The following is a 23,591-nucleotide window of genomic DNA, read 5'->3' on the forward strand; positions in this document are numbered from 1 at the left end:
TAAATCTTGACTAACATTATAAAGCAAATAGTTATAATTATGTCGTATAACACTGTTGCAGCATTTAATACATTTCACACAAGCATAGTTATATAAATATTTCATTTATCTCCATGCCCTAATATTTCACTAATTCTAATATTAAAATATGATCTGAAGATGAGTTCAATTAGCATTTTTTTACAATTTTACATCAGTTTTGATAGCTTTTTTTAATATGCAATATGGTGAAGATGCAGTAACAATAATACTGGCACAAGAAAAATCTCAGAAGGCCACATAAAGGCAACTCATTTCCAATGCTTTGGAAATGGACTGAATCTTAGTTCACCACCGTTTTTAACTGCTATAGTTTTCAAAGGCTATGCTGCAAGAAAGAAAAAAAAACACTTCACAGGCCACTACAGGTGGAAGGCCAGATAATGTTAGGGTTTTTGAACCAGTATTGTATTTCATCATGCTGCTAAGAGGATGTTTCAAAAGAAAAATAAAGTGATACTCATGAAGGAACAGGGAAACATGCATGGCAGCCAACTCTTTCATCTGATGCCACTTACTGTACATGACAGGAGAAAAGTCAACACATTCTTTTTGCTATTTAAAATGAATCCCATTCCTCCACATGTACTATAAACATCTTTGGTCTCATGCTTAATTCCCCCCCATTACCCAAAATGTTTGAACAATACATTGTACGTATTGTATGTATAAATATCACTGTTAACTTTACAGTGCTACACTCTTAATTACCTGAAGACTAAAGAGAAGGACACCTACTTGTGACAGTCTTTGAATCCCTAAAGTAATTGTCTACACAACTAATCAGATGTCTTTCCCATAAGCATCAACAGGTAAATCACATTCAATCATTTTAATGCTTTACATTGAATATTTTTTCAGAATGATAAATGCTAAATCTATGCAAAAATGTTTATAACAGAGTTTACTGTACTGTATTGGGAGTAAAAAAAAGAGAAAACTAAAGAAACATGACTTAATTTATTCACAAAATATCCTCCACTCATGCATGGAGATACTGTATGTTTTTGGAAAATAGATTGGGGTATTACAATGCCAGGTCAATTTTCAATTAGTCTTTTTAAAACTATCTGCTTTTGCTATATAAAACACCAGTTTTTAGTATTTTGATTTGAACAATTTTTGCTGCTTCCATTTGCTGCTTATATTACGTCTTTCTGAACTAATGTGGACACCAAGGTTTCCTCTTAGAAGAGTCAATTTTTGTTTTTCAGGGAAAACCTTTTATTACTTGGTGTGTGGAAGGGGAGCAATCATCCTTCACAAATACATTTTGTCAGCAGTCCACCATAAAAGATTTTAATCACATTTACTGATGGATGGCTACTGACAATCTTGTAAAGAGTCTGGTCTTCACAGATTTAAAGTTTTTGCCCCTTTATTCTAAAAAACAGTCAAGATTGTGTAACTTTACTGTAAGAGTGTTAAAAAATTAATGCATTTTGCTGGAAGTGTAGTGTGCCCAAGATCAATACAATACTCTAAGTGACCTGAAATCAAAATTGGATGTGCAAAAGGAATTCCAGAAAAAAAACACTGGTATACTAAGAGTCTTATCACTTTTTAACTTTTATGTCATGTTTACTTTCAGTCAGCAAAAACACAAAGCATGTGAATGTGCACTTAAAATCTCTCCACCTGCTCCTGTATGCTTTTACCATACCATGCTACAAAATGCACACATATAAAATTTATCACATCCGACACACAAAGCACTTAAAATACGGCACTTAAAAAAGCTCTACCTAAAAATAATTAAAAAAAACAACTGATAATAGGGTTTGTAAAATAAAGTCTGATAAATCCAACTCAGAATTGGGTATTTTTCTGGTCAGACCATTTTTCTTAAAGAAATATATAACTCAAAATTCATGCAATAACATTCTCTCACTGGGTAGGGTAAATGTGTGCATATATACAATGCACAAACTTCACATTAATAATTATAGGATTCTCAGCAGTAGCATTCCTCTGTCCATCCCCAAGGTCCCTACAGAGATCACTATCTTTGTCCTTTCAAGTCTGCGTTACTCCTGCAAATGCCTTTATTTCATCTTCTCATCTTCCATGAGGCCTCCCTGTGAGATATGGTTTAGAATTTCCTTTATCTGCTGTTGATCCAGTTTTCTTGTCATGTGCTCAGCTCATGGCCATTTTAGTTTCTTTTTCCAATGTCATAGACCCCTGTTTGCTCTCTTTTCTATTAATTTATTTTTCTGTTTAGCCTATTATCTCCCACATTCATCCTTTCTATGCCTCTTTGTATCACTCATAGTTTCTGAATCCTTTGTGCATTCAGACTCCGAGCTACCCAACTGTATATAAACACAGGAGGACAGATGTTTTAGAGGCAACAGAGGGATTTTTTGGGGGTGATTCTACATGGTCCAAATACTGTACATGTACTGTAAATTCTAACTTATTAGTTACATTTTAATTAAGGTCTACATTATTACTATGTTTTAAATCAATTCTACCATTATTAAAAATGTTATAAAGAGTTCTAAAGGGTGTTACATGCCCATAACCAAAGGTTTAGGTGGATGGTTCAGTGTATGGTCAAGTTTGGATTCTGATATTAACAACCAATCAGTCTACAATACAGGTTCAGCATGATCATATTTACTGTATGTAACTCCAATAATGAGCTAAATCTTTTCTTTAACAGATTCGATACAGGGTCCACTGTCCATTCACCTCACAGGCCTTCACCCCAGACACCCTCTTCATGTCCTCAGTCACCTCATTACAGTATTACTGTACGTATTCTAATTTTTTGTCTATCCTGATGTCTGTTTTTTTTTTGCTTGTCTTGGGCTGCTGTTACACATCAATTTCCCTTTGGGATCAATAAAGTCTTATCTATCTTATGCTTTATAAATGTTTTAATTTAAAAAATATTTAGACATGCTATCTGGACTCAGGTTCATTGACTATAATATATCAATTCAAAATACTTTACATGTATATGTATGTGAACATGTATACTGTACATACTGTAATTGCACTTAGGGCTTTTAAAATATCCTTTCACAGGGATACTTTGAATCCAGTATCCCTTGACAATGTAGCATAGCATTGTATTTTCAGAAAAAGTGCACTTCTTGAGCAGTCATTATTGCCTTTGCCAAATGCCAAACCCTTTTTTTAAGATTACACAATTTGACATTTAAATAGAAACTCAAATGATTTATGCAAATACCAGTTTTTCCTTTTTTTGTGGATGAAGTTAGAACAGTGGGTGCTCATAATTGTTAATTTTTCATAACCTGGATAAAAAGGTAAGATCAAAGTAATGAGAAGTGGGAATAACAGCCCTCTGTTGCAATTAATAATTTCATTTTCAAATTTTAATTTGGAACTGTAAGAGTAGAATTCCCGAACACCCATCAGCCGGTCTTAAGGATTCAGACAGATGGGATAGATTTTTTCCTAATCAATTTTCCACATTTTCTTAAAAAATATGATAAAAGTATGTCAAATTACAATACATAAAAATTACAATACACATCAATTCTTTCCCTCTTTACTTAGTTACTTAAACTGGCTCACAGGTGCACTGCTTTCAGAAAGCAAATCAGTTCCATTATCTCATTTACCTGTCAGTTCATCATGTTAATCATGCAGTTCACCTTTTCGCCTCTTTCCAAAAGAAACAGAACTGCTTCCATCTTTGAAATGTACTTTATGTTCAGAAAACACTCTGATAAACGTCTTTTCAGAATTGTGAATACTAAGCCACTGGTAATGACCCTCTACTATTAAAATAAAACTTTTGTAAATTTGTAAATTCACCCTGCAGTTCACATCTGGCAACCCACTGAAGCTAAGCAGGTGTGATCCTGGTAAGTACCTGGATGGGAGACCTCCTGGGAAAAACTAAGGTTGCTGCTGGAAGAGGAATGCAGGAGCCATTCATCCTTCGGTCTATGTGGGTCCTAATGCCCCAGTATAGTGATGGTGACACTATACTGTATAAAGGCACCATCCTTTGGATGTGACCTAAAACCGAGGTCCTGACTCTCTGTGGTCATTAACAATCCCAGGGTGTTTCTCAAAAAGAGTAGGGGTAGAACCTCGGCGTCCTGGCCAAATTTCCCATTGGTCTTTACCAATCATGGCCTCCTAATAATCCGCCTCTATGAAAATGGCTTCACTCTGTTCTCCTCCCCACTGAGAACTGGTGTGTGGTGAGCATTCTGGTGTACTATGGCTGCCATCACATCATCTTCCAGGTGGATGCTGTACATTGATGATGGTGGAGGACAGTACCCATTGTCTGTAAAGCGCTATATAAGTGTAAGTAATTATTATTAATTAATTTTAATTTGTAATTGTTCTAAACAACGACCAAGGGTCTGAATTAATTGTTATAAGGGTGTAAAGTAGTGAACAAATTACCTCATTATTCTTTCACAAAACTGCATTGGAATCAAAAGGCTGGGTGTCTTGGTGCTATTAAAGTTGATACCATCAATAAAGAAAAAGATTAAAACCAAATGCAACTAAAAACTCTGGTAATAAACTCTAGTGAAGAAATCTACAGAAACTTTACAAAGAAATCCTTTTGTTTTGTAATTATTCTGTCACCCACTACTTGACTACTCTGATTAGTTCTTCTCTTCTCTCAGTCCTGTTGTCACCCTCCACCAAAAACTCTGCTCTATGTCTCTTTCTACTTTTGTTTCCTTTAGGTTCTCAGAGATTTTAATGATACTGTAATGAGATTTTAATGAGAAATGACACCAACCAAGTTTTCCATCTCGTCTGTCTATCTAACATCTTACCCTTTATGACATAACTTCCTAAAAAACTAATAATGCCTCAGGAGGCTCCTCTCTTCCTTCCATTCATCTTTTCCCTTTTTCTTCCTTTCACTATTTTAGCTACCCCTTGGTTAACATCTCATTCTGAATGAAGGAATAAAATTGCTTATCCTGCGGCTAGACAGGCCTCTGCCAAGCTGTGTTAGGCAAAATTTCTAAACATTCCTAAACACATTTTTCTTGTTGGGCATTAGTCCTCATGAACTACCTCGTTGACTAGTTCAAACTAAGCTTAATGGAGACTCTTCCACCTCCCTGTCTGCTTCTTCTTTACCGCTTGACCTATCCACTCACCTCTTACCTTGCATAGAACCAGATTAAAACAGAAGCCCTACACACATCAGCAGGGCTCCCTCGCTTATATATTGCTAACAGTTATACATTTTAAAAGAAACCATTGACTAGGTACAAAAAAGAAATGCATAGATATTATTATATAACCAACTCTACACTCATTTTCAAAAATACTGATAGAAAATAGGTTTGTCATTATATCAGAATGAATATATATAATAATAATATATATAATAATATCTGAAACAGACTGAAATTATTGTCCTAAATAAAGATTGATTTGAAAGAAGTTTTAAAAAATAGAAGTATGCTGGTGAAATGTAGCACAATTCAATTCAACTTTTTTTGTCATTATACTTACACGGGTGCATAGTATAGTGAAAACTGTTTCTCATTAGTCTCTCAGGTGCAGTAGATAAATAGAACAGAAGACAAGACAATAGACAGTAATATAATAACAATAACAGCATAAACAACAGTATGGTGCTAGTCAAAAACTGTGTAAATACGTAAACAGAGAAAGTATACAAACAGGACAAAAACAGTGCAAAAGTAATTCGGTGAACAGTGCAAAAATAATACGGTGATTAATTAATAGTACCACTAGTACAATTGTAAGTACAATTTCGGCTTGCATTCAGTTGTCGTGTATATAGTGGTGTTGGAGTACAGTCATTGTGGGTACAGGAAGAAGTGAGGAGAGATCATAGTATGGTGGGAGGGAGTGGGGGCGTCACCAGCTTGACAGCTCTGGGGAAGAAGCTATTTTGGAGTCTAAGTGTGTGCGACTAGAGCATCCAGAACCTTCTACCAGATGGTAGGGGGACAAACAAGTTATGACTGGGGTGGGTGGGGTCAGACATTTTGGTGGCTTTCTTCAGACTCCTGGTGTTGTGGATTTCCTGGATGGATGGTAAGGCACTGCCCATGATGTGTTGGGCAGTTTTGACCATCCGCTGCAGTGCCTTAGGGTCGGATGCGGTGCAGTTGCCGTACCAGACTGTGATGCAGCTGGTCAGTATCCTCTCCACCATACATCTGTAGAGGTTGGTGAGGATCCATGGATGCAGGCGTATTTTCTTCAGCCTTCTCAGGAAGTACAGCTGCTTTTGTGCCTTCTTGATGAGACTGGAGGTGTTGAATGCCCATGTGAGGTCCTTAGAGATGTGAACACCTAGGAATTTGAAGTTATTTACCATCTCCACCGCAGACCCTTTGATGTAATTTGGGGAGTGGACTTTTCTTTGTCTCCTGAAATCAACGATCAGCTCTTTGGTTTTGCTGATGTTGCAACATAGGTTTTTGGTTTGGCACCAGTCTACAAGTTGTTTTATCTCCTCCCTGTAGGTAGTCTCATCATTGTCAGTGATCAGGTCCACGACTGTGGTATCATCAGCATACTTGATGATGGTATTTGTGCTGAACTTGGCAGTACAGTCGTGGGTGAACAGGGAGTAAAATAGTGGGCTGAGCATGCAGCCTTGAGGGGCACCGATGTTAAGGGTGAGCGTGTTGGAAGTGAGGTTGCCAATCCTGGCAGTCTTGGGACTGCTGGTGAGGAAGTCTAGGATCCAGCTACAGAGGGTGGTATCTAAACCCAGAGCCCTGAGCTTGGTAGCAAGTTTTATGGGTATGATGGTGTTAAATGCTGAGCTAAAGCTAATGAACAGCATTCCTCTATAGGTTTTCCTTTTATCCATGTGGGTTAGTGTGGTGTGTAAAGCTATAGAGATTGCATCCTCCATGGAGCAGTTTGTGCAATAGACAAACTGGAGAGGATCAAATGTTTTTGGAATGCTGGCTTTAATGTGTGGAATAAGTACAGTAGTTTTTCAACGTACTTCATTATGATGGGGGTGAGTGCAATAGGGCAGTAGTCATTCAGGCATGTGGTTGCTTATTTTTTTGGTACTGGCACGATGGTGGTTGTCTTGAAGCAGCTAGGTACAGTAGCCTGGGCCAAGGAGAGGTTGAAGATGTCAGTACAGACATCAGCTGTTATGCCACGCCCCCTGAGGAATCGGCATTCCACCTCACATTCCAGCATGGTTCCCAAATAGCCATTTTCCCCAGCCTATTTAATGCTGCCTCACACTCTTCCCTGCGCTCAGTATTAGGGTTTTCCTGGCTAGAGCTGCTCCCAGTCTCATTGTTATTTACTACTTGGTTTGTGGCTTCCTGACCCTGGTTTGTTCCCCATCTACATCTCCTGGCTTTGGTTTTGGTACTTTTGCTCTCGTTCTGGTTTTGACTCTCGGTTTCCTCACGGTTTACATCTCCGCCTCTGGTTATTTGTACTTTTGCACCGGCTACTTTACCTACGGCTTTCGGACCTCGGATTGTTCTTTTGACTACGCCTTTTAGGAGTTTGCACGAGTTTTCTGCATACGGTCCTCACTACTAATTGGTATCTGCCAGGCATATGTTCTGAGTACCAGGCCAAGGATACCGTCAGGTCCAGCAGCTTTTTGTGTGTTCACTCTACTTAGTGATTTCCAGACATCTGGCTTGGATAGTATGGGGGGTGAGGTGGCAGGGGAGTCAGTGGTCCAGGTGGCTGGTTCAGGTTTTGAGCTTTGAAGCATGCGTAGAAGGTGTTAAGCTTGTTTGGAACGGAGGGGTCAGTAGGGCTTGCTTACAGGGCTTGTTTTGTTCTTGTAGTTTGTAATTTGTATTTATGTCTTGCCACATGCGTCGTGGGTTAGCGTTGGTGTTGTAGTGGTTTTCTATCTGGGATTTGTAGTGTTTCTTGGCAGATTTTATGCCAGCTCTTAATTTTTTCCTTTCCAATCTCAATTTTTCTTCATTACCAGATTTGAAGGCTGCATCACGGGCTTTGAGCAGGGAGAGGATCTCAGTGTTCATCCAGGGTTTTTGATTTGGGAGTTTGCATATCTTTTTTAACGCTCACCACATCATCAGCACATTTGCTGATATAGCTGGTGACTGATGATGTATACATGTCGATATTGGTGTGGGATCTGTGGGAGGCTGCACACCAGTCTGTGCACTCAAAACAGTCCTGAAGCATTGATTCTGCCACTGTGGTCCATGTTTTTACAGTTATAACTGATGCCTTGGTGCGTTTGAGAAGTCGTCTGTAGGCTGGGAGGAGGAACAGAGAGACGGGGTCAGATTGTCCAAGAGGGGGGTGAGGTACTGCTTTGTAAGCGCCGGGTACGTTACTATAAATATGGTCTAATGTGTTGTTTCCTCTAGCTGGGCAGGACTGATTTTAGATTTCCCTGATTCAAATCGCCTGCAATAATAAAAACACCATCAGGGTGTGCTGATTCTTGTTTACCAATAGCTTTGGATAGCATTTTGACTGCTTCCTTAGCATCAATGCACATAAAAGAGTCCATATGTTTCTGTTACTAATCTCAGCTCAACCAAAATAGCTTCAGCAAAAAGGAAAACTGTTCAATTTGTAGATCAGATGACTGAAACTGCAGTAATTTCCTTATCATCCTTTCCTGTATTTATTTTTTAAATGAACTGTTACAATATGGCTTATTACACAACAATAACTTGGGAATTATCTTTGTGTAAGGACAGTCTGGTGCTCATTGGCTGAGATGAGTTGCACTAAAGAGCACATCAGATCTCAAAAGTATCACAGATGACTCCCAAAATATATGTAAATAGTTGTCATTTATACAGTATGTTACAAAAAGGACTTAAAGCAATGTTCATTTGCACCTGACATCTTGTTATGTATACAATTTTAGAATAGACTAAAATGTAGTGCACTTTCTAGAAAAAAAAAACTTTTCCCAGGACAATATTCAGAACAATATACTGTAAATTTGACTCCTCAAAATCCTAATCATTAAACAATCTACTTAATTTTATTCACAGGAAGAACTTTACTCATTGTAAATACTGCTACTGTATATGAAGTTAGATGCTATTCTCCTATATACAGTACACTCTGTTCCTGGAGGAATAACTACCCTTTTTAGCAGCAGCAGAAACTGATCAGGGTGGGTGGCTTGACTGCAGGTAAAAAGATGCTGCAATGGGAGTCACTGCATTGCATCTCCTGTACTCATTGGATCCAGGCCTAACTTGACATTATCTATGCAGAGATCTCTAATGCTTGGGTCCAGAGACAGGATGTTGAACGATTTTAAAATAAAATAAATGTAAAATAATTTAAAACTTTTTCAGAGAAAATAATGTATTTTAAAGTATTTTTAGGGTATATATACAGTATATATATATGGTGGCTCTCAAAGTAGTGGGGCCAGCAGGGGGCGCTTACCCTGCGGTCTATGTGGGTCCTAATGCCCCAGTATAGTGAGGCCCCGTCCTTCGGATGAGACGTAAAACCGAGGTCCTGATTCTCAGTGGTCATTAAAAATCCCAGGGCGTTTCTCGAAAAGAGTAGGGGTGTAACCCCGGCATCCTGGCAAAATTTCCCATTGCCCTTTACAAATCATAGCCTCCTAATAATCCTCATCTATTAATTGGCTTCATTACTCTGCTCTCCTCCCCACTAATAGCTGATGTGTGGTTAGCGTTCTGGCACACTATGGCTGCCGTCTCATCATCCAGGTGGATGCTGCACATTGGTGGTGGTGGTAGGGAGTCTCCATTACCTGTAAAACGCTTTGAGTGGAGGGTCCAGAAAAGAGCTATATATGTGTAAGCAATTATTAATTATTATTATTAAAAATAATTGCTTAACTATTATTCACCTTTGCTGTGACACACCTAAAAAGTCTCTAGTGCAAGCCAATTGTATTTACTGTAAGTCACATAATTAATTGAATATAGTACACCTGTGTGTAATTAAGGTGTTTTTGCTTCCCTTCATTGTTTTGATGAGGATACAATCTACATACAGTAAATTCCCAAATCCATTTTGTGCATTACTTCCTGAAGTTCAAAATCACTCATGTGATAGGTATAAAGGTATTTTTGTGCCTTTTTGGTATACAAATAATTTACACTTTACATTTGCTTCTGCCATTCTGTTTCTTCCCCCTAAAAAACAAGACCTCCTTTAACCCCTAGGAATCTCATTCCCTCTGACGTGAAGGCTATAGATATTAAGCATTTCTTTCTTCAAAAACCTATACATCCAGAACTGTGGATTATGGTTCAATTGATATCTACAGTATGTTCATTCTTCTAGACTGCTGTGTCTATTTCAATAGGAAAAGTACCTATGATTCACCTGTCACTTTTCCCTTCATCAAGATCCAAACATGTCCAGGGCCCCACTGTTATGTTCACTAGTGAGAAACAAGCCTGCAATATTTTTAATTCCATCAGCTGCACAAATCTCCCAGCACCACCTTCCACACTTCTACAGCTATTGTGAAGGCAATAATAATTGTTCGCTGTCGAACGCCTTTCACTTCAACACATTCAGTTCCACCAAAATGAATAGGAAGTTCCCTGTATACACCCATGAACATTTCCGCCCTAGATTTCGAACTCTCTCTGCACCCCAAACCCTCAATTTTCCTTTTCTTTTAGACAGCTTCTCTTTTGGATTTTCCTTGAGGCCCCATTTCTTCATTTGGGGATAATTGCAACAAATTCCAAATTACTTTCACCAACCTGTCACCTTGGACTCTATTTTACTCAAGGTCCTCAATTAGGGTTTCAGGATTGGTCTGTTTCCTTTCAATGCTTGCCCAGTAGAGAACTGACTCTCTAGGTATAACTATCCTAAAGTGCTTAGGAAGAAATATCATCGTTCTCCAGCTCTGCATAATTCTTCCACTCCTATCATTCACATACTTAACTCCAGCTTCAATTCCTCTATGCAGTATACAGTCTTCGATCATGCTATTTATTGGATCAAATGCTTCTAAGATAATGCATGTAAATACAAACATCTGTAATCTGTTTAGGTGTTCTAATGAAAAATGTTACTTTATATCTCAGCATCCCCAAACTTTTCTGGAGTCCCCGTGTGTGGCACTTACTGCTGAACTGTAGACATACAAAGAACTCTAAAACACCATAAGACAATGGTCTGGAATGCCATTTCATCTGCTGTCAGTTAATTGAACACAATACTCACATTGTGTAATATGTGACAGTTAAATAATGAAATAAAAATATAATTTCTTTAATAAAATAAAACAAAGTTGTGCAGTTATTCAATATGGCGTTCGGTTATATGGTATCCCTGCTATAGTGTTGACAAAAATGAAGATTTAAAATTTGTGTCATTTGTGCAGCTGTCAACTGAACAGAATACACTTTTAACACTAGTTGCATAAAAAACCCTATGCGAGCAGAATCTATATGCCACAAGCTACGTAGATCTTTTAATGCACTGTTACTTATGTTTTCCCTTGTACACCCACACTTCCCATTCACATCGAGCTGTAGCATTACATGATTTCAAATAAAACAATAAATATAAATTTCAAGCTTCTCTTAAATGTGTACAATGTCGTTTGTACACACCACATGCTCCACATGCACATTCTAGAACCACCTAGAACTAGTTCCTTTGTTGAGGAGAGGAAGTAAAAAAAATGAGACAAAGATTTACAGTTGATTATTATATAATAGTAACATGTTTTGTCTTTCTGTGTGTTTTATAACTAGTAGTCGAATCCATAATTTTCAATATTGTTGTAACAGAATTCTAAATATATCTCAACACTACAAATTAAAGGCATAGTTCACACCACTGCATCCAGAAGGTTACTCCCAAATATCAACAAAAATCAGATTGCACCAGTTCAGGGCAATAATTAAAGAATACTTTCTGAAGTCACAAAAATCTCAGGTAAATTTTCACTCCTGTCCACAAACAGAAGCGAGAGTAGGGGTGGAGTAATATTTGTAAGACTTTGGCTGCCACACATTTGAGAGTCACTGTTGCAAAGATTAAGCTAGGGATTTTGCTGCAATGGTGTAGATGGGGATGCAGAAGGGATGAGATAAAAATATGTGAAGGGAAATCCTGGGTGTGTGACTTATACAGTATAAGTAGGCAATCAGAAGTGTATCTTTAAACAGAAAACAAATAACATGTGAATGAAACACCTGTTAGGCACACCTTTACTAAGATTAGTTTTACTTCACAAATGCCACCCACAGTAAGCAACGCCAAGCATCTTTTCACTGGCCAATATGAATGGTGGTACACAATAATGTGAAACATTTCCGTGAGCAGTGCAGCCGCTACTCGATTGCTGTACATCTTGTTTGGTTTTTAGTAGCAGCTAATGAAAAGGACATTTGTTTTCTGAATTTTAGGTTATTACAGTATATAGTGTTTCTCACAGTTCATTCAGTTAGGCTGCTCTGCAGGTCTCGCCCAAGCCTTATTATATATTTTGACTACTAGCTCTGACATGAGGGGACAAAGACATAAGACAAACATTTTCAATACTTTTGGCTTTTGTGAGTGGCACTTTATACTTTTATATTTCTAAAATAATTTTATTTTTTTTATTTTAAAGTGTCTTATTAAAAGAGAACAGGAAGTGTCTCTCTTACCAGGCAAAGCATTAACAAAATGCATAAAGATTAGTGTTGTTTGCTGTGTGTGGTATGGACTAAAAACTACATTTCCTGATGTAGCGGCGAGGCTTATTAATAAGGCAGAATTAAGTGTTTCTGAGCTTTCCCAAATTAGGCCCCATTTCTCTGTTCATCTCTGTGGTGCAGCCACAGAGAGACTATTCATGCAGGGTGATTTAAGGTCCTAGGACAGCTCCCAAAGGGGGATGCACTAAGCTAAGCCTGGCTATCATGATCAATGGTCATCCATTGGTGCCTATCTGTCTAGGGAGTGCCAGTTGGACATCTGGACTGCATTACTAAGTGTCAGGAGTACGTGACTCATATCTCACCTTGATCAACCAATCAGGGACTGGTAGGGCCGAGTAACCCACGTGGGACTCTGATGCCCATGGAACTTTCTGCCAATCAACGAGCTGAAGTTCCTCCAGGTAAAAACAGGCAACACAGAGAGCCTGTAAGATTCAGAAGGGAAGATTCAGTAAGATTCTGGAGAGGATTCTGTGGACTTTTCTAAAGGGAATTCAAAGGAGAATTCCAGGGCAGGACGGCCCAGGAGCAGAAGGCTCCCAAGGGCAGGACATTCTCGCAGCGCGCCTCCTGACCATCCTGAGACTCAGCCCGGACAACCACGGAACGGCCAGTGTGTCCGAGTGCCAGAACTTTCCTTTGTTCTAAGAGTCTAGAGCGGAGGTTGCCAGAGAGTAACCAGAGGATCCACCCGAGGTTAGCACCAGCAGCAGGCCTCGTGAACAGGTCGGAACTGTGGACAGCTGAATCACTATTCAGAACTAGCTCTTCATCAGGAATGAACCGGACCTCTTCCTGACTTGCTGGGACCCACAGTCATCTTTTCTCCTGTGCACAAACTTTGCTAGTTAAAGCCAACACTAACTAGCCGGTCAGTGAACATCAGCAGCGCACCGTCGCAAGCCGCACAGCACAGCCTGGCACACAGCCAGAGAGCGCGGATTGGACAGCAACAGCCTGCAACTGTTTCTTTGAGCCTGCAGGAGATCTGAATCCCCAGAGATAGGATGAGTATTCAACTTCACTGCATTACAGCTCGAGAATTCAATTGTTATCCCAACCAGTTGATATCAATTTAATTCCTAAGAGTTATGTACTTGTTTGAGTATCTAATGTAGAAGTTATAACCAAGTTCATTTATGAAACGGTCTTAATGAATGATATACTGAACGTATGTCCTCTTGATATGTGTAACACTTCGTAACTGACTGAATATATATCTTTTGTATTCTGATAACCCTCTCGATAAGATCTGTTAGGTTTATATGCATATTCTATGTATTAATAAATGTATCCTCGTGTATTAGTACCTGTGTGTGTGCGTTGTTTGAGTTATGTCGCATGGTTGGATTCTAAAGCCATCAAAAGAATCAACTTTGTGATTTACTGCTACAATTAATAATTGTCTCAGTAAATGCCCAAACCCTACAGAACTGGTGCCTTCAGAGAGCCACTACATTACATTTTGGCTATGGCAACGTTACATATTTGGCGTCCCTGAACGGCTATGAAACATTACACTGACATCCCAAACAAGTTAAAGAATTCAGTGAAAAATCACAGATATGCATACTCCACATTTACTACAGTGTTAGCTTCATTCTTGCAGCTTGCCATTATCTAGATACATTTATTTACATCACTGTATTGCAAGCTATTATTAAAATATTAAAATGTTTTGAGAGGTACATTGTTACGATACAGAAAATGAAAAAACAGCAAATTTTTCTATTATATATTTACAAATGTATTTATGATAACAAAACAAAACTATAATTATAATTACAATAATTTATAATGAGTTAAGAAAAACACAAAAGTTCACTTATCTAAGAGTCCCTTTGTGTCAATGCGCTTCCGTCACTGTTCTGTAAATTGTTGTTGCTAGGATTTCCCTTTCAATTTTTGTCCACCAAAACAAATAAGAGGCAAAGTTCAATATCCCTCGATAAACAGTAAATCCAAGTATATATTTTATATTCCTGCTCATAGGTATAAAATGACTTTAAAACAGACTGTTCACACTCCTTCTGTTAGTCTCTGGTGAATTCAAACTCCCCCCAAAGTTCTAGAACTTTTTTGTTGTGTGCTCCTTTTTAACGATTTAAATAATCATTCTAGTAAATTCTGGTTAAGAAAGTCCAAGATGACACTAATTATTTACCTAAAGCAATGTTATTCACAAATTATGAATATTCTAGTAAATCAAAACATATTTTCAAAGGTAATTATTCATAGCAACATATGTAATTGCAAATTACAACATTAACAATTTAAATATACTGATCTTAATACAGTGCAAGTAATAGGCTTATTCCTATTCCACGCTGAAAAGAGAAGAAAGAAAACACATAATTTCAGCCGTGGAATTTCAGCCGAAACGTTGTGTTTTCTTTCTTCTCTTTGCAGCCTACACATGCTGATGCAACTACCCACCTGAACTACTTAATATAGTGCATACAGTACTTGTATCAGCTACAATTCAACTTACAAATACACTACGAAGTGATTCTAGTCACAGCTGAATGACTTTATAATAAAATACTTTTATAATTAAAAATAAAAAATTATATTGTCTAATTACAGTATAGTACTTTTTATAATTACCAATAATTCTACATAATGCATGTAATTTAAAAAAGGATAATTCTATCCTTCTATTCTATGTGCTGTTACATATTTCATTTGGAGTTGTGGTAGTAATATGGTGACAATATCCTGTCTCAACAGGATATTGTATTTATCATTGTATTTAATTAAATTGTTTGTTGCTAGTATACGTAGTGTGATTCACACAGGAAAGAATTAATGGATCAATAAACATTTAATGCTGTACATATTTTGTATGTACACCTGTGGTCCTTTAAGTATTCACTGTGTCAGCTGACAATTTAAGTAGTGCAGTATCAAATTCATTTGAAAAAATTACAAAGCAATGAAACGTTACATTTTGTGACATTGCACTGCCTACCGTGTTATACCTACTGACACCTCGCCCTAGATGGCTGCATCTGTACATCTTCTGTTTTTGTTGGTTTGCAAAATTCAATGAATTGTTTGATCAAATTGTATACTCTATTTTATGGGTACTAAATAACACATCTTCCTACCAAATGAACTCAAGAGCTTCTGCTTCTAAAGAAAGTCAGGTAACAGCCCAGAAAGGTATTTGCCAGTTATTAAAACATAAGTGATAAAAAAACTGTGAAAACTGTCCGTAAAGACAATTTTTCATTTTTTTTATATTTTCAGCTGTTATTACCAAAATTGTAGTGTTTCCATGAGAAAGCATAGACACACAAATAGCCTTACACTGAAACTGGAAAGAGTAAAGCTGGCCTTTATTTGATATATTTACCAAGTGCTGACACTAAGCACTTTCTGAAATGATAGCTGAAGGTTCTGATGAAATCTTAAATTGCCTTTTCGGCTTGTTTGTTCCACTTGATGTTATCTACAATAAAACCTCAAGGCAATGCTTACCTGCGTATGGACTGAGGATAAACACCAGCTTTTCAAAAACTCACACAGCTACAGTACATGAGTTGGGTACAGTGTTTGGCTTCTGAATAAACCTCTAAATGAGGAGTTTCCTTGTAATATAAAATGGAAGAAAAAAGCTTGCTTGGAAAAATAACCTGCTACTGTTGAATGGATCATAAATGGTTCTTATCTTGTTCTTGTGTCATGAATAGAGATATAAAAACAAATGGAAGGGATGAGTTCATTTTAACATCCCCCCCCCCCCCCCACAAAAAAATGCATTCGCTTTATAGCACTTCTCTAAAGATAAGATTACAGTGGTTTAAATTAGTATTTCTTTACCATGGTAATGTTTAACAAATTATCCAGGAGATTTTAATCAACAGGGTGTTGATCAAGAGTCCACTGTTTTCAAGCAGCTGACTGGTAAATGTCTTCAACAAGCTACTGTATAGCGAATTATGGACATGCTTTTTGTGTGATTCTCCAAATTTGTGATATACCGTAGCATCTTATTTCTTACTTACAGTACATCAGTTTTATTTGACTTAATACAAAAAAGATGCAACAGACACATGTATGAGTAGGTCCAGAAGGACAAAATAATAAAATAACATGGGAAAAGCTGTTTTTTACCTGCCAGTTCCATTTTTCGAAATCAGTGTGCCATATTTTATCTTCGCCCATTTAAAAAATACTGTAGTTTATTCAAAAACAGAGGAGCCATTTCTGATTGATGCTATTGTTGAGCAGCTGTTTTGCACAAACTTTATGTATGCCATGTAGCCAGCATTGTCTCAAAATGTTTATTGCTCCATATATTTCTAGGTGACCAGTTTGTTACAATGTTCACATATTCTCCTTCACTTAATAAGCAGTACACGAAGCAGATGCTACCTGTAATATCTGCAATCGATAAAGGTACACTTGCAAGTACTAATGCTTGAACAACACATCAATCAAAAGTTGAAACTGGAAGGACCACATAACATACACTATATTTTATATTGTAGTATTAGGTTGACTCTTACCATTACTTGAATGACAAATATTTAACAAATGGTCAACAGACTTGACAGCTTAATTGCAAAGGGATTTCTGATGATAAAGCCTGAACAGACAAGGTCAAACCAAACACTGTCTGATATTTAGACTGCTAGAGTATCACAACTGCAGAAGCAGCTCTTACATTAATGTGGATTAAATGCCAACCACTGAGTGTCTTTTAATGCATATTCCACATGGTGAGTTCTTCTAATCATTTTATACCAATCCAACAAGATTTTCATAAAAAATTGTTTTGAATGAAATAGTAGTTACTGTAGGTGATCTACCCATTCATTTTCAAATAGTTTTTATTAGGGTCTGGGGGAGCCTGAGCTAATCCCAGCAAGCAAGGGGCATAATACAGCATACATCCTGGACAGAATGCCAGTCCATCTCAGGGCACACACAGACGCAAAAACTCACACACTCACACCAGGGACAGTTTTCCTAGAAGCCAATTAATCTACCACTATGTCTTTGGACTTTATGAGCAAACCAGAGTACTCAGCATCAAGACACACGGTCACAGAGAGAACATACAAGCACCACACAGATAGGATCCCAGGTCTGGAACTGAACCCAGAGCAGCAGCACTGTGAGGCTGCAATGCTAATCAATGTACCACAATGTAGCACAGGACATTTGCAAATGATTTGAAATTAAATGAACTTTAAATTACAGCATGGGCACTTTTTAACTTTCACTTCACTTTTGTACTTCACTTTTTCACTTCTGCGATGAGGACCTCTGAGCAATTTATTTATAATGGCTACATCACCGTGCCTCCCTTAATTAAGTGATGTATTTTCTAAATAATGACTGAGACTGTCTATAAAAGGAAATATGAAGGGTATTGTCACAGGGAGGGCAGGAGGGGAGCCCAAGTGAGTCCTTTTAAAACTAAATGATGGCTCAGCCACAATTGCACTTAGGTGCAAAGATGATGGTATATTATGACAATGCTCCCCACAGACAATTTATATATAGCAAAACAAAAAAAAAAAAACAAAGTTGAACTAATACACACACAAAAAAACAAACCCTTTCTCTAAGAAAGAGGTACTAATTAAGAGAAACAGAGTTTGTGTTTGTGTCTTTTCAGGTAACAGAAACGGATTTTGAAATAAGAGGTGATAATGTATTGCGTGTATGAAAATAGGAAACTGCTAGCCAAGCCCCGAGTGTTCACCCTCATGAGCTAGCTAGCTGACAGGAAAGTGTATGCGAGATCGTGTGTAACTCAAGATGGATAATGAGTGTCTTGTAATGTACTGTCTGCGGACGGTGACAGAGATCCCTTTGTCACAGTATTTTGATAACACATCAATACTATATTTAATAATGCAAATTATATCATTTTATAAAACATTTTTCTTTTCATAATGCACACATCTGCTTCCATGTGTGCTTCCTGTATCTATGTCTTAGACACCTACAGTTTTTGAAACTTTGTTAACTATGATGGTATTAATCATGCAAGAAAAACAGATGTAGTACTCAATAATAAACAGAATGTCATTTATATATACAGATGCATCCATCTAGAATGTATGAGGTGTCAGTAGGTGTGCTGAAGAATCGAAGAATCTGATACATTAGCAACCCATTAGGCTTTCCTGTGCTAATCATACTATTGATCTTCCTTATCAAGAACCACTTCATTGACATATCAATGCAAAAAGGGGGCATCCCAGGAGTACCCGGATGTCTGGAGCACACTGGTGTGGTGTCTCAACTAATCAGAGAAGTTAGAGACCACAAGGGCTTAATGCAGACCACACTATCATGTAAATATCATGTTCCAGACAGAGTCAGAGATCTAATTGCAGATTACTACAATAACTTTAACATAAGAATCTCCTCAGGATCAGTCACATCAAGTTGGGACAAGATCTAGGTGGGATTATTACAGGCTGTATCATCTCCGTGATCCTGTTTGTCCTGGCTATGAGCAAGATTGTGAAGTCTGCAGAGGCGGAATGCAGTGGCCCTAAAACCAAGTCTGCCATCAATCAGGGCTTTCATGGTTGTCTTGACAGTCATGACAGTCAGTGCCAGGATGCTGGTGGATCTTGCTGGGCCTTGAGAAACTGATTTGGTGGCACAGAATGAAATTCAATCCAGCAAAGTCCAGATCTATGGTGCTGAAGAAAGGGAAGATTATGGACAAATTCTGTCAGCATTGATGAGACACTTACCCCAACCATCTCTGAGAAGCCAGTCAAAAGTCTCGGTAAGATGTTCGACAGCAGCCTTAGAGACACAATATCAATGCAAGCATCCTGCACATAGCTGGAAGGCTGACTGAGATCAGTCGACAGGTCTGGATTACCAGGGAAGTTTAGGGCATGGGTATACCAACATGGCATCTTGCCCAAGATCATATGGCCACTTCTCATTTATGAAGTCCCCATGTCAACAGTTGAAAATTTGGAAAAGAAGGTCAGCACTTACCTCTGTAAATGGCTGTATCTACCAAGGAGACTGAGCAGTATCGCTCTCTATGGTCACGGCAACAAGTTAATGTCGCCTGTTAAAATCTTGGAAGATGAGTTCAAGGTGATGCAGTACAGAGACTCAAGTGACCCAATAGTATGATGGGGATGAAGTGAATACTGGAAGGAAGTGGAGAGCAGAAGCTCTTCAACAAGCAGAGGCTCACCTGAACCACAAAAGGCTGGCTGGGGCAGTCACTTGGGTTAGGGCAGGATTGGGATTTTTCCCAACCCCTCACAGCAACAGTGGGAAGGATAGGTACAAACTGATTCAGGAGGAAATAAGAGAAGCTATGGAGGAGGAAAAAAAGTCCAGTAGAATGATAGGGATGAGATAGCAGGGAGCCTGGACAAGATGGGACCAGGCAATTGAAAGGAAGATGACTTGGGCTGAGTTGTGGAAGACAGAACCCCACCACACCAGGTTTCTGATCCAGTTGGTGTACAATGTGCTTTTGAGTCCATCCAACCAGTACAGCTGGGGCAAGCCAGAGTCTCCCAGGTGCTCTCTGTGCTCAAAACAAGAAACCCTGGAGCACATCCTGTGCAGTTGTTCTAAGGCTCTAGGAGAGGGGCGGTTTCGCTGGTGCCATGGCCAAGTTCTGAAGGCCATTGCAGAAGCAGTTAGATTCTTGAAAGCACGCAGGTGCGACACACCACACAGGCTATCACATTTCTAGGAGCTGGAGAACAGCCTTAGCCCTCAACAAAACCATCACTGGGGGTCTTGGCTTCTGCCAGGGATTTGCAGTTGTTGACAGACCTGGAGAAACAGCTTAGATTCCCTCTAACGTATTGTAACCACCACCTTGAGACCAGACATCATGCTGGTCTTGAGGTCACCAAACAAGTTATCTGGAGCTCATTGTCCCTCGGGAACATCATTTGGAGGAGCGCTTTGAAAGGAAACTCACCAAGTACAGGGGACTAGTCAGTGACTGTCACAGCAAGGGGGTGGAAAGCAAGGTGCATACCGGTCGAGGTCGGATGCAGGGGTCTTGCAGTTCGATCACTGTTTAGGATTCTCATTGAGCTATCCCTAAAACAACAAAGCAGCAGAAAGAAATGTTGCTTGCAACATTTCATTGAATACAATGATTACATTGTTGAGGCAGAAAGTTGTTACCATATTACTACCACAACTCCAAATGAAAAATGGAATGAAATATCTCACAATGCTGTATAACACTAATAGAATTAACCTTTTTTAAATTACTTTTTATTAAGAATTACTGGTGAGTGTGTGTACTGTAAAAAGTAATAAAAAGTCCAGATTAAAGTAAACATTTTGAATAGTGATTTGAATGTCATGTACTCAAACTTGCATTGAAACTGATACAATATGCTCTATATTTAGATCAATATATTTAAATTGTTAAAGGGGAACTGCAAAGTTATTTTTATATTTTCATGTAATAAAGTTATACAAATTTGAATCTGTTATAATAATCCGATAGAAATATTGCTCTTAGTAAAAAAAACGTTAAATGCACATTTTAACATAATTATAACGAACAGGATCACTTAAATTGTGAAGATATATTTTTTTCTATTTGTCTAGAAAAAGTTTTGATATCCCCTCTCACTGTGCTCTCTTTTCATCGGTTGCTTTTATGGTAAAAAATGTTAGGAATGGTTTGAGCACATGTTTTGGTTCAGTATCAGAACTGAGAATTTATTTAATATTAGAAACTGTCAGGCTTCATAATCATTTAAACTGCAAAGCACAGAAAATTTTAATATATGTCCTATCCCAAAATGACAATAATTGAAAAAAATATTCTGTTGCAATAAGGCACATGCTTCTGACCAAGCAAATTTTGCTAGTTAATGTATATACAATGTTATAAATCCGACACATTCAAGGCAGCCATTTTTTAGATATTTTAGAATGCTGATTTGAGTGCCAATTTAATCCAATTTACCATATCAACTTTGATACAGTATTGCTTATTTGTTAACTCATTGGAATATTTCTGCAGTGCAATGTCTGCTGCACAACTTATGCTTTTTTCCTCATCCATCGCACTGAATCTCGACAATAAACGTGTTAATGGGACCAACGTCAGTAACCATTTTAATACCCATTTTTGGCTTTTTGAATATCCCTTGGAAAATGAAGATTTTCTGCTGATTCGATCCTTATTGTTTTGTACAGATGCAGCCATTCAAAATGGGTGAGGTATTTCGCGGCATACCCCGGTGGGCGTGTCGCGGTATCACGCGGTACCACGCAGTTCACATGTGTCACGTGACTAACTATCCGGCGTCGCCTTGTAAAACCGCCAGGGGGAGCTTAACCTCTCATGTACAGCATTTGAGCCTTTAATTTTGAACTGTGTATTACAGCATGTTAATCATCAGTCATTAAAATGTTGGTATATTTTATGAAAGCAAGATTGCTCAGTTGGACAAAAGTACACAACCTACCTTTATCAGAAATATTTATGCATCAAAGCCTTTACTGAAGATATTACTAATAGTATTAATAATGGATGACTTTAGACAAGCTGTATACTCAAAGAATAATTTCTTTAGCACATTTGTACAAGCACTTGGAATCTGTCCAAGCCATACTTTGTCAGGCATTTTGTTTTACTTCAACGGGGCATAAAAACTTCCTTGCTTTTAACAGGGCGTTTCATAATTTCTAGCTATGAAAATGATTTAAAATGCGACACCTATCATTCAACTAGAGCTTAAAATATCACAAGGAAAAATACACACCGGTATTCCATTTCTCCCTAAACATTGTAAGCTTCGAAGTCTTTAACTAACGTGATACCGGAGTCAACAAGCATACTTTTAGAATTTGATTAAAAGGGAATATAATATGGAATCGCGTATCTCAAGAATTTAATAACGGTATGATTATATCCGTGTACTGCGACAGGGCTGTGTAGGGCTGTTTCGCCTGCCTGATCATGCGAGCTGTCTTGTAGCCTACTGGTCTAGGTGCGTGACTACCAACTGGCAGGTTGTGTGTTTGAATCCAGCTGGTGCTGGACTTTTATTTTAACAAACATTTCTTCGAAAAAATAGGTAAGCGATATTATGGACAATCAATTGACTTTTATATTTCAAAATATCGCAACATGATCGATATTTGCGATATTTTGAACATATCTTCCCTTCTGACAGCGGTTCCTGCTTCTATTGTGTGTGTGTGCAACAGTAAATTTTTATAGAGAAATGGAGGCTGGACAGTATGCGTTACAATATAAACATTTATATTGATTTAAATCGTGTTCTGATTTAAATCGCAAACGCGTGTTTAATTATGTGTTTTTTAATCATAATCAGGCTAATGCATTTCTACATTTTCTGTATGAACCAGCTTAGAGGTTCATACAGAAAGACAGCTTGTGTTTAAATTGAGTGTAAGGTAATTTATGCTTCTAAAGTCATGGTCAGTATTATTGTACTGTGCTGTACTGTGTCACATTATTTTATAGCGTTTTTATTGCGTTATTAAATCCGGTGGCGCTGTGTTAGTTTCCTGACTCACATTATTTAAACTGCGGCACTGATCATTCATCTCTAAATAAACTTTATTTTATATAGCGTTTTAAGCGAATAGGTAATTAGATTGCTCATAAACCTAATCGCTTTTTCTACATAAACACAGCGTGATTGCTCTCTGAAAATGCTTTTCCTTTATTTTTCAAGTAGGCTCAGATTTCAACTATAGATCGTATTATTATAAACTTTCTTCGAAAAATGTATTTTATGTAAACCATGTTTGCTATTAATTCATTTAGGGCTAAAATACGTTCATTGTCTTCCAATCGAGTCGAGTTGACATTGGAAGCCTGCCACACCCGGACTGTTAAACCAACGCATTAGCACGTCAAAGCCCATTGAGCCAGTATTG

The 23,591-nt window shown here is 38.0% G+C and overlaps 1 pseudogene; it reads left to right on the forward strand.

Annotated features, from left to right (window-relative positions):
• The first annotated feature begins 17,693 nt into the window (after positions 1 to 17,693).
• On the forward strand, positions 17,694 to 20,903 carry LOC148661892 (uncharacterized; annotated as a pseudogene).
• The last annotated feature ends 2,688 nt before the right edge of the window (positions 20,904 to 23,591 follow it).

Source organism: Lepisosteus platostomus, chromosome 6 (genome assembly GCF_059453375.1).
Source record: "Lepisosteus platostomus isolate fLepPlt1 chromosome 6, fLepPlt1.hap1, whole genome shotgun sequence".
Classification (NCBI taxonomy): Eukaryota; Metazoa; Chordata; class Actinopteri; order Semionotiformes; family Lepisosteidae; genus Lepisosteus; species Lepisosteus platostomus.